The sequence below is a fragment of the Hemicordylus capensis genome, chromosome 1 (genome assembly GCF_027244095.1).
Source record: "Hemicordylus capensis ecotype Gifberg chromosome 1, rHemCap1.1.pri, whole genome shotgun sequence".
Classification (NCBI taxonomy): domain Eukaryota; kingdom Metazoa; phylum Chordata; class Lepidosauria; order Squamata; family Cordylidae; genus Hemicordylus; species Hemicordylus capensis.
Window position 1 is genome coordinate 144,909,364 of NC_069657.1, and position 11,933 is coordinate 144,921,296.

General features: G+C 44.9%; 1 pseudogene; it reads right to left on the reverse strand.

Annotated features, from left to right (window-relative positions):
- Positions 1-1,988: 1,988 nt before the first annotated feature.
- Positions 1,989-10,453, reverse strand: LOC128327651 (olfactory receptor 5B12-like; annotated as a pseudogene).
- Positions 10,454-11,933: the final 1,480 nt, after the last annotated feature.

The following is an 11,933-nucleotide window of genomic DNA, read 5'->3' on the forward strand; positions in this document are numbered from 1 at the left end:
GCACCACCACCCCACCCCACTCTTTTGGGGCAGATCCACTTTCTGCCCCCAAACTGCCCCAAAGTCACTACAAAAATTCTCAAAAAATCAGCCCTTTGTCCAAACCCCCTGAAATTGGGGTGGTAGCCTCCACCCATTAGCCACTACCACCCCACCCCACTATTCTGCCCCAGGCCCCACTTTCTGCCCCAATCTGCCCCAAAGACATGAAAATTTCAGAAATTTACCAAAAATCAGCCCTTTGCCCAATCCCCCTGAAATTGGGGTGGTAGCCTGCACCCATTAGGCACTACCACCCCACCCCACTCCTTTTGCCCAGATCCCATGCTATGCCCCCAAACTGCCCCAAAGTCACTAAAACTTCAAAAATTCACCAAAAATCAGTACTTTGCCCAATCCCCCTAAAATTGGGGTGGTAGACTCTACCCATTGGGCACTCCCACCCCACCCCAAAATTTTGCCCCTGGGCCCCTTTTTACCCCCCAAATCTATTCAGATTCAGATTCAGATTAAATCCAAATCCGAACCGAATCAAGGGTGATTTGGGTGACCCAGATTCGGGCACAAAACAGAACAGGGGTGATTCAGTTCGGGTCCAAGCCGAATCACCCAAAAACCCGAATTGCACACCCCTAGTCGACACCAACTTGATGGCACTTAATCAATCAGGAGGAAGGGGAAGTGATTGTGTGAGAGCCTCATGCTGGGCAAAATGGCACCATCCTACCACACATGGTAGTTGTTAGTCCCTCCTATTCCTTACCTACAGAGTTCTAAGGGGAAAATGCTGGAAAGGACTACACTTCCCAGGATTCTGTGTACAATTTCTAAGATATATACTGTAGCATATCACAATGATGTTTCTGAAACTCTACTATAATGTAGAATATACTACAACTGTCTCAGAAATATATAAACTATAATGCAATTCACTGGTTCTTGAAAATCAGCACTAAATGCTACATCTGGGAGGGTATTGTACAATTGGGCTCTTAAAAAACTTTTGACAGATCCCTCACCAAAGGCTCCTGAACAAACTCAGCAGGCATGGGAATGGGATAAAAGGTCAGATCCTCTTATGGACAAGTAGCTAGTTCAAGAAAAGAAAGCAGAAAGTAGGAATAAATGGACAGTTTTCTCAGTGGAGAAATTTGCAAAGCACAAGGATCTGTATTGGGACTGATGCTTCATAAATGATCTGGAGCTAGGGTGCAAGTGGGAACTGAACTGGACCAAATTTGGTACAGTTGTAGGGACACCTCAAATGCATCATTTGTGGTGATGTGCAAGTGAGCTAACTTGTGAACTGCCTGACCAATTTGGCCCAAATTTAGTCAAATTGTAGGAATAGTGAAAGGAAAGTAGGCAGATTAGTTCTTACTAGAACAACGTGTTTGTTTTTTTGTTTGGAGATAGCAAAAAATATTTCCCCTTGAAAGCAACTACGCTTCACTCTCTGGATTCACAGCTACTTCTCAGGTCCTCATGGGGCTTCTGTGTTCTTTTGAAGGATTCTGCATACCACAGCCCCAATCCTTCCAGTTACTCTGATCCTTCCTTGTTTTAAAGCTGCTAAGGCAGTTGGAAGAAAATGGCTGGGCAGAAAATGGGGGGAGGCTGATGAATTGAATTGGGGGAAAGCTGAGGTTTTTAAAAAGAGAAGTCCTCAAAAGGTTTGATATGGCAGCGGGTGGGAAAGAAGAGTTTCTTTCCAGTGAAAGTGCTATGCTGCAGGAAGATTGTCTTTTATAATTCCTTTTCCACCTGCTTTTCCTTGGTGGCATTGATATATGGAAGAACTGTCTTCTGTATAGGACTGGTTTAACCAGATTAGGACAATAGCTTTGATGACTAAACATACTTATTACAGGAAACTGAATGAAGGAGCAGCAACAGATAACTTCACTGAAAGGTGATTATTTATCAACTAGAAGAAGAAGAATTTCTAGGATAAAACATAACCATCTAGACTGTTTTCACTTTTATACAATCTGTATTATATTTATACACACACATTCACTTTTATTCATTTATTGCATTTGTGCAACAGCTTTTGTCCATAAAAACTGATGTGGTTTACAACATTAATTAAAATGTATCTACATAAGTAATACAAGCATCATATCATACATGTGTACAAGATCTTTGCATACATATATACATTTTTATGGGAATAAAAACAGTCATACATTTTAAATAGTGAATTCATTTTAAAAGTGAATCTGGGTATAGGCTCGCTCAGATGCAAGGAATGTCAGAAAGTGTACTACTGTACATGTGTTGAACATAACATGAATAACTGTATATGAATACAGATTCGTACACTTGTAAGCATACACTGTACACTCATTCTCTGAACATAATGTGTGAATAGGGTTGTAATGTGTGTACTTTTATGAATATGAATAGGATGATTATGGTTTTGATAATGATATGATATTAATGTAATCACTGTATCTTTAGGATACAAAAGAAAAGGCTCTTTTCCAAGGAACAAACTATGTGCCTGAAAAAATGGCTTTGATAACAGAGATAGTAAAATCTGAGCACACTCTCACTGCCAGAAGTGTACTTGCATCACCTCCCCCACCCCAACCCCGGTCTCATGCTAGGAATTACACCCCAGGGGAAACCACTGAAAAAAATTCAAAGGAAATCAAGAAAAACCATTCTCACCTATATCATCAATACTTATAAAACTATATTAATCCCAAATTATCTCACAAATACAAACAAAACAAATACAAATGCATTTTCCCCTCAAACCCTGAATGTTTCACTGCTGCAGCACTCTTCCTCTTCAAATACTCTGTAATAATAAAGGCAATAGTCCTTGAAGTTAATACCTATTCTTTGTCCACAGCCTCTATGCTGGTAATACAAAGACGCAACTCCTCGTCTTCTTCCGTGAAATAACACAATGGTTTCATGCAAAAAAAGAAAAACCCTGAACAACTTGGTGCTACAGTTCAGATAGCTCCTTCCAACTCAGGCCTGCACTTGACAGCTGCAAGTAGAGATGAGCACAAACCTTGTGTTTCCGGTTTGATTCGAATCTGAGCCAGATTTGAACCGGACCGAACCAGTTCAGTTTCAGTTCACACACACCCAGACTGGGGGCTGACTCTGCTAGAATTTGAGTGGGTTAGGGCCTTGTTTGAAGGCAGTGCTGGCGGGTCTTCCCTAAGTGTAGTCATTAGTAAATGGAACATACAGTGGATGTGGCGGCTGCAGGTGGGGTGCTGCAGAAGCCATGGGGGGTGATGCAGTGGCTCCCCCTATGCCCATCAACCTCCCCACAAGTCTCCGGGGCCAGCTTTTGCCCTTTTGCAAATGGCAGAGGACAAAGAAATGGCCTCCACCCTGATGCAGGGCCTGGAGATGGCCTGAAATGGGCCTGAAAAGGACCCAAACTGGGCAAAAACTTCCTGGGAGACACAAGGAGGAGGCCAGCAGGGATAGGGGAGCCTCCGGAGCACCCCTTGTGGCTGCCACAGCACCACCTGCAGCCACCACAGCTGCCGTGAATACCTCCATTTACTAAGGGCTACACTTAGGGAAGTCCCCTGCTACCTTTGAACAGGTCCAAGCAGTTTGGCTCTACCTCGGACTGAATCAGACCCGGTTCAGTGTGAGGTCCAGCCTTCTAACTGAACCAGTTCAAGTGGGAACTGGCTCAATTTCGAGCCAGTTCACACACCCCTAGCTGCAAGTGTGCAAAAGTGAAAAGAACTTTCCCCCCAAAAGGAAACATAACTGCACATGTACAGCTCAAAATGTTCCCTCTTCCTATATTTAAGGGACCATGCACATTGGGGTGATATACTTACATGTGCTAGGATGGTAAGTCTGAATACAAAATTTTATAATGCTACTTCCTGTAGGCCTTTCCTTTCATTGATATAATACTCAAATGTAATAACAGATCTGTGCTTGCAGAATAGTGCTGAAGCTAACAGTATCATGTTTACTGATTGCTGCAATCAGCACATCTGAAATTCATTACAATTAATGCGGTTTTCTAACTTCTAAAAAAAAAGCACATGCATGCTTCTACCCACGGTGCCTGAGTAAACCATTTTAGATTGTTGTTTTCATTGCTTAAAATGGAGTATGTGGGTACAAGTGAGTGATTGTTTGATCTGGATTGTAAGCATTACAGTTGTTTGATAGTTCAACCACAAATGTAGAGTGGGTCTAACCAATCCATTCTTTCACCTCTGGCAAAGCATTTTCTTTGCATTCATCTTCTCTAAGGCATTCTTCACTTCCCTATGCTACAAACAGATCCTTCATGGAGGGAGGTCGTCACCTTGTCCACCACCGTGACCAGTGATCAACAGCCTACACATTTTATTTTATTTTTTAGGACAAGATGGTCTTTCCAATAAACCTCTTTATAGCTCCCTTCACCTCCTTATTCCGCAGGCTGTAGATCAGGGGATTCAACATGGGGATTACCATCGTTACCACTGAGGCCACCTGGTCTTGACCAAGAGTGTAGCTGGACTGAGGCTTCAAGTATGTAAATATCACTGTTGAATAGAAAATGATGACGGCTGTCAGGTGGGATGTGCAAGTTGAAAAAGCCTTCCGCCTACCTTCAGGGGACTGGATTTTCAAGATTGTGACAAAGATGTATGTATAAGACACGATGACTGCAAGAATTGTGGTTATTTCATTAGCACAGACAAAGAAAAAAAATCCAGATCTCACTGATATAGGTGTCAGAGCAGGAGAACTTGAGCAGTGGTGGGAGATCACAGAAATAATGCTGGATGACATGAGAATGACAGAAAGACATTTGAAAAGTAAGACAGGTGTGCACTGAAGAATTCAGAAATCCCCCAATGTATGATACAATCACCAACAAAACACACAGATTGGGTGACATGGTACTTTTGTAGAGCAGTGGGTTGCAGATGGCCACATATCGGTCACATGCCATCGCAGCAAGGAAATAACACTCTGTATTCCCCAAACCAATGAAGAAAAACATCTGTAGAGCACAGCCCAGAAAAGAAATGGTTTTATTTGTTTCCCAAAAGGCCACTAAAGTTTGGGTGGTGATGACCGATGAGTAATAAATATCGAGGAAGGCCAGATTACCTAGGAAGAAGTACATGGGAGTGTGGAGTCGGAGATCCATCCTGATGAGCACAATCATGCCCAGATTCCCCACAAGGGTTACAATATATATCACTAGGAACAGCAGGAAGAGTGGAAGCTGTAATTCTGGACAGTCTGTCAAGCCCTGCAAGATGAATTCGGTTGTTTGGTTTTCGTTGATCATTTTGTCGAATATAGTTGTTGTTTTCCCCCCTGTGCAGGTAGAAGGAAAGAAAGAAGAATATGTGAGGGGAACGAATGATTGTAGAAGAGATAGAACTCTAGCTCATTTTGATGAACAATTTAGGATACTATAGGATTCCCGGAATGCCATAACACCCTCATGCAGGGAACTGGCTGGCCAGGTCCAGCTTGAATCCAGACTGGGCAGCTCAGGCTCCGGTTCTATCAAGCCCAGTCCTGTCTGGTTCTGCTGTCAAGCCGGCTTGAGGGGCACAATGGCTATACTTGTAAAGGATTCCACTTTACAAGTAAAAGGCTACAGTGGGGGGTAGATGGGGCACTAACTTTCTGTTTACCTTTAAAAATCACCACTGGCAGGCAGGATGGCAGCAGTGGCCACAGTGGTGGGGATGGCAGCAGTAGTGGGACCTCTTTCACCCTCCCACTGCCCTCCCAAATGACAGCCTTGGATGACTGCCTGCCATTTTGGGCCTCTCTGCTGTTGCACATGCATACACAGAGTAGAGAAGTTCATGGAACTGGCTGGCCTGGTTCAGTTAGAGTCTGAACTGGACCCAAACCAGACTGGGACAGTTCAGTCTGGTACCCCCTTAACCCCCCCCCCCCCCGTTTGGTTAAGTCTGGGAGGCTCATGGACCCAAAAGTTATTTTTTTTTACTTACCCCCTCCAGGGGGGCTTCTCTGAAGCATTGGCGGGGTCTACCAAGGTTCCTCCTCCCCCCACTGGCCTCTGTTATGCATCCATTGCCCAGTTTGGGTGGTCTTCAGCCCTTAGAGGCCGCCACACATGCACAAATGGCCCTTACATAGCCTGGGCCATGACCCAGTCATGCAAGGACCATTTGCACATGTGTGGTGGCCTTGAAAATATCTGCCACACTGGGGGAAATGCCTGGAAAGGGCTGAGGACCGCCTAAACCAGGCAATGGGTGCATAATGGAAGCTGGTGGGGAGATAGGGTACCTCCACAGACACACACACCCTGCCCCCGCTGCCTTGGAGGAGCCCCCAGAAGGGATCCACAAACTGCCTGAATCTCCAGGGGAGGTACAGTCCAGAGTCAAACTGAACAGGGGGTGGTTCATCTCGACCCCAAATTGTCAAACCAAACCAGTTCAAAGTCAAACCGGTTCGGTTCCAAACCGGTTCGGTTCCACACCCTAGCACAAAATGGGTCTCAGCTGCTCATTTGGGAGGCCAGCCGGAGGGTGAAAGGAGTCCCTGCTACTTCCTTCCTGCTGTGCAGCAGGAAAAGATAAAAAGAAAGAGAGAAATGTTCAATCCCCCACCCCCGACCACTACAGCACTTTATTTGTAAGGGGGAATCCTTTCTGGATTCCCCTTTACAAGTATACCATCAAGTCGGCTCATGAGACAGGGGATTGGCTCAACTCGCCATTGTACCATCCCTGGTCAGCTCGAGGGTGAGCCTTCAAGCCGAGCTGGCTTGCTACTCCACATCCCTACTCCACAGTTCTTTGCATCTCATTATCCACGTGTAGCATCGAGGCATTTCCTAAGTCAAGTCACCCTGTCCGCTTCTCAAACCAAGTAGAGCAGAGGTGAGAAAACTATGGAATGGAGGCCATTAGTCCAGTATGTTTCTGTTACAAGTCTTACACATCAGAAATGTGCACAAGTGCCCACAAGTGCTCTGGAGAGTGGATGGCCTTCAGGTTTCTCTTTCCTATTAAAGCCATTGCCAGCTAATCAGATGGCTACCAAGTGCTATTTGTCTGGTCATGTAAAGATAATGTCAGCTCTGTGTTCAAAAAAATCCCTAGGATAATGACATACCTGAGGAATACCCAAACAACCAACGACCTTCAATGTCAGAATGATTCTTGAGTGCACCAGGATATGAGAGTCCTTAAAAACTATTCCTTTACCCTGAGGGATACACAGTAATTCCCTAGGCCACCATTTCTGGAGGAGCTCACGGGATAATGGCCTCTCTCGTTTACAGTGTCTACCTTTATTGTTGTTGTTCCCAGATCCAGTTTTTTAGTTACACATTTTAGTATCAATCTAAAATGAAGGTGCATTGTGCAGGGGGGAAAGTGGATAGGCTCAGACTCTTGCACCAGTCCAGTTCCAGGGTACTTGCACAAGGGCAGAAAAATATCCAAGATTTTGTATTGGTGCAAACAGGATTTGTTGTAGTTTTAAATATAATCTAAATCACAACACCCTTGATCTTTAATTAAGACCAAGAGGGACTCTATCATAATCTAACTGAAGCAGCAACTGGTGAAGATGGTGAAGAGTTACTGCCCAGTAGCCTCTAGATGAGCTTTTGACAAAGTCCCTTACCAAAGGCTCCTGAACAAACTCAGCAGCCACGGGATAAGAGGTCAGGTCCTCTTATGGGCTGGTAGCTGTTTAAAGAAAAGAAAGCAGAGAGTAGGAATAAATCAGCAGTTTTCCCAGTGGAGGGATATGCAAAGCACAAGGATCTGTATTTGAACTGGTGCTTTATAAATGATCTGGAGCTAGGGATATGGCCAAGTTTATTGATGACACCAAATTTTCACTAAGAACAATAAATTGTGAAGACCTCCAAAAGGCTATCTCCTACCTAAGTGAGGGGCAGTGTTCCCTCTAACAGGGATCCCCAGATGTTGTTGACTACAACTCCCATAATTCCCAAGCAAAAGACATTGCAGCAGAGGCATCTGGGAGTTGTAGTCAACAACATCTGGGAATTCCTGTTAGAGGGAACACTGGTGAGGGGACTTTAAAATGGCAAAGGCAGTCCAATGTAAGTTAGTGTAAAGTGATGCACATTGGGGCTAGAAGCCCCAAAATCACATATACGTTGATGGGGTCTGACTGTGGATGGAGACCATTCTGAGAAAGAAGGCCCAAATAGCAGCCAGCCAGATCTACGAATGGGACTTTGCTTGTTTATATAACTCTCTCTGTGATTCAGCCATGTTGTAGGCTACTCCGTTGATCTCTTGAGACTGGATTCATTACTGTTGCTGCCTGATCCTAACCATATTAGTCAGAAGTAAATACCATACTTGTTGGTATTGATTTCCAAGCAAAGATGCCTACATTTGTAGCCCAGGGCTGCAGTCCTACACCACATAAAGGACATTGGCACAGAGATGGTGTAAGGGATCAGCAATGCACCCTAAGACCCCAAGGCCTCAGCAGCTTCCAGCCAGCATCAACTCCTGGCACTGACCTGCCCTCACCTGAAATACTTCTGGAAATTAATGCTGCCCTATTCACTTTCCATCTGTCCATCTGCATTTGAGGGGGCCTAAACTCAGGTACATTTAAAAAATGAATGCATGTAACTCATTCACACAAATGTGTGCATACATACAGACATCTGTATTCAACACATATTAAAACTTAATGAGGCCTTGCACATCATCATCTGGGGGTGGTTTGGGGTAGCGAAGAGCCCTTACCCTGATCCCCACAGACGAGTGGAGCCTACGTTCGGCTCTGGTAACTCACTGCCCAGACAATTGTGGCTGCTGAGAGCTGGCATGAGAAAAGATCTCCCAGATATCAGGAGAGAACTTCCACAAGGCACCTTGTTGCCAGCAGTAAAGAAAATCTCATTACATCACAGCCATCCACAGATTGGCCATGATGGGGAACGAGGCAGGGCAAGCCCTATTCAAACCACTTTGAGTAAGTGGTTATAGAGTGTGTTGTGCAGAGTGGCACATTCATAGAACACAGCTCCTCTAGCCACAGCACTCCATAGCAGACACCTGCCAGGACCTACAAAAACAGAGGGAAGTGGACACACAGAGGTGGTTCCCATGATCAGTGGGAGCCACCTGAAGAGGGTTAGCAGGGAGAGTGGGCTTAGCCTGCTCTCCCCACAGACAACCCAGCTGTCTGCTCTGGGCGGCTGAACCAGCCACCCACATGACTGCCAGCTCCGTCACAGAGCCAGCAGGTGCTGGTGGGAGCGGGGGCCAATTGGCCACCGGAAGTTCCAGCATGCCCTGCGCAAGCGCGCAGGGCATGCTGGAGAGACCCCCGAGCCAGGAGGCAGCTTTTTGTCTCCCCTCCGGGGGTCTCCTCATGAGTTGCTGCAGTGCAGAGCCACGCTGTGGCAACTCACAATCAGAAAAACTGGTTTTGCAGAGCGCTCGCTCCGCAAACCCAGTTTAAGTGCCGGGCTACTTAAGAGGGAGACTACTTAAGCGGGTGACCCACCAGGCTCGGCTCACGATTGGAGGAAATTGGGCTAGCCTCCACTAGCCCAATTTTCTCCCATCGTGTGAATAGCCTCACAATCAACAGCCTGAGCTAGCAGGGCTCCTAGTCTTCACTTACCTGGGTTAAGTTCCAGGGTTGGAAATGCTGGCCACTAGTTTTAGCACACAGCACTGTCTTATCTATTCTGAAGAAACTGCTGGGGACAAACAGCATTGTTAATGGCCGCCTTTGCACAACAGACCTGCAGTTTGCCCCTCTTCCCCCTGCTGTGCTCCCAGACAAGTGTGGCAGTCTGGGAGACTGCAAAGGGGAAGGAACTGGCTGCAGTGCACAGGCTTCCTCCTTTGCATGAAGGAAAGCCACGGCAGCCAATTCCACTGTGTGAAACAGGATGCTGGACTAGATGGATCCAGCAGGGCTGTTCTTATGTTCTTAATTGGAGATGGAAAGAGGGAGCAGCTTCCTACCTCAACTCTGGTTTTACACAGCAGCAGCCTTCAGATGACATGATGCCACTCTCTGACCTGAGGTTTTGGCAGTGAAATTCAAGTGGAACCAAAAGGTTCCAATTCATGTTTGGGGTTATTCAGGAATATAAGTGGCTATTTGCACATGTCATTATACAGGAAACCTACAGATAGGAACACTTACCTGAGGTTTGATAGTTCTCCTTCTAAGTCCCTTAGGGAAAACTTACCATTTGGACAATTTTTGAGAATAAAACATAGTTGTTCCACTGAACAATCATTTATACATGAATCTAGGGTGGCCAAACAACAGTTTCTGGAGAGAAGTTATCCTGAGCCAGTTGTGGAGAATCATTTGAGAAAAGCTACAGTAGTTCCAAAGGAGAAACTTTTGCAGACTCATAAGAAGGGATCTTCAAATTCTGTTCATTGTAGTTTAACATTTAACTACATCAGCAATAATTTACAAAAGACAATTAAACAACATTGGCATATCTTACATGATATATCAGGATGTCAGGAAAAGCCAATTATTTCCTTTAAAAGAACTAAAAATTGGAAAAACATATCAGGCAGGAGTGAGTATAGACAGTATGTGAGTATAGACAGTATATAGTATAGACAGTATGTGTGATACACCGCACATTTTGCCAGGATCTTCCAATCCGTTGGGTCATCACCCCTGCAGCCACTGTGTTTATTGTCAGTACACCTGCACAATTAAAAACTCTGAGAACCATTACATTCATAAGTGCTATAAATTGAAATCTTTCGCCACATGCCCTGGTGTGATATATGCTATCCAGTGCCCGTGTAAGATAATGCATGTTGGTAAGACATCGAGAATATTGAAAAGACACATTGGTAAACATCTGAGCAGTGTGAAATGTTTAAGAATGGGTGCCCCCTTGGTAGCTCATTTTTTTGGAGAAAAAAGATATACAGTTTTGGACAATCGAAAAAATCACACATGGTTGGCAATGATAATGTTTTACTTAAAGAGAGAAGCATGGTGGATTTTGGAACTGAACCCTTTGGCTTCACAGGGGTTAAGTGAGGACCTTGAGGACCTTAACTTTCGGATTATGCTCAGATGAAGGGTGGTATATTCCTTTAAGTTGAAGTTTTTACCATCAATGAATTACAGCTGGGTCCACTGGCAACAGTATAAATTTGCTTCTCCAGTTGGTAATGGTGTAAACTTGTAAGAAGGTAATGTACTACTTGTTCAAGGTTTCTTTGAAATACTACAAGTGTAAATAGCCATGAACTTGATATATGTTACTGGCTTCATTTTATATTGTTTCAAATATGAAATGGTGGTTTAATTGTAATTTTTTTAAAAGTTATGTATTGCCCCTGAAGAAGGCTTCTGAGACTGAAACGTGTTGGGCTTCAATAAATGTTTCACAACACTACGAGACTATGAAGCCCTTCTCCCGATCAGTGAGAAAGGTTACCCCCTTTTGCGGGGAGGAAGTCCAAAAGTGCTTTTCTCCTCACAGACAATCACAGGGATGTTGCTGGGTGAGCGGATCACCAGCCCAGATGAGCGGCAACTCTCTTGCAGGCTGCCCGTGCCTCGTCGCACTTGGCTGCTCCAGGGATCAGGCTCAGGGAAGCACCACTGCATGGTGCCATGCCCTGCAGAGCCCAAACAATGCACCATATGAGTGCGTGGTGCATTATTAGGAGCCCCCCCTCAAATGTGCCAGCTGCAACCACTTGTCATGGCTGACACACAATTAAAAAAACAAGGGTAAGGGAGAAGGTGGTTCATGAGCAACATTGCCCTTTAGCCCGGTGGTTCTCATGACCGTGCAAAACCGGCCTAGGCTCCCTTAGCCCGGTTTTGCACACTTGTGAGAATAGCCTCTATATCTCCATTTTTGCTTTTCTGATTGAGTGCTTCCTGGTTTGGTTTGGTTTTTTGTTTTTTCCCTGTCAACAGCTTCACAA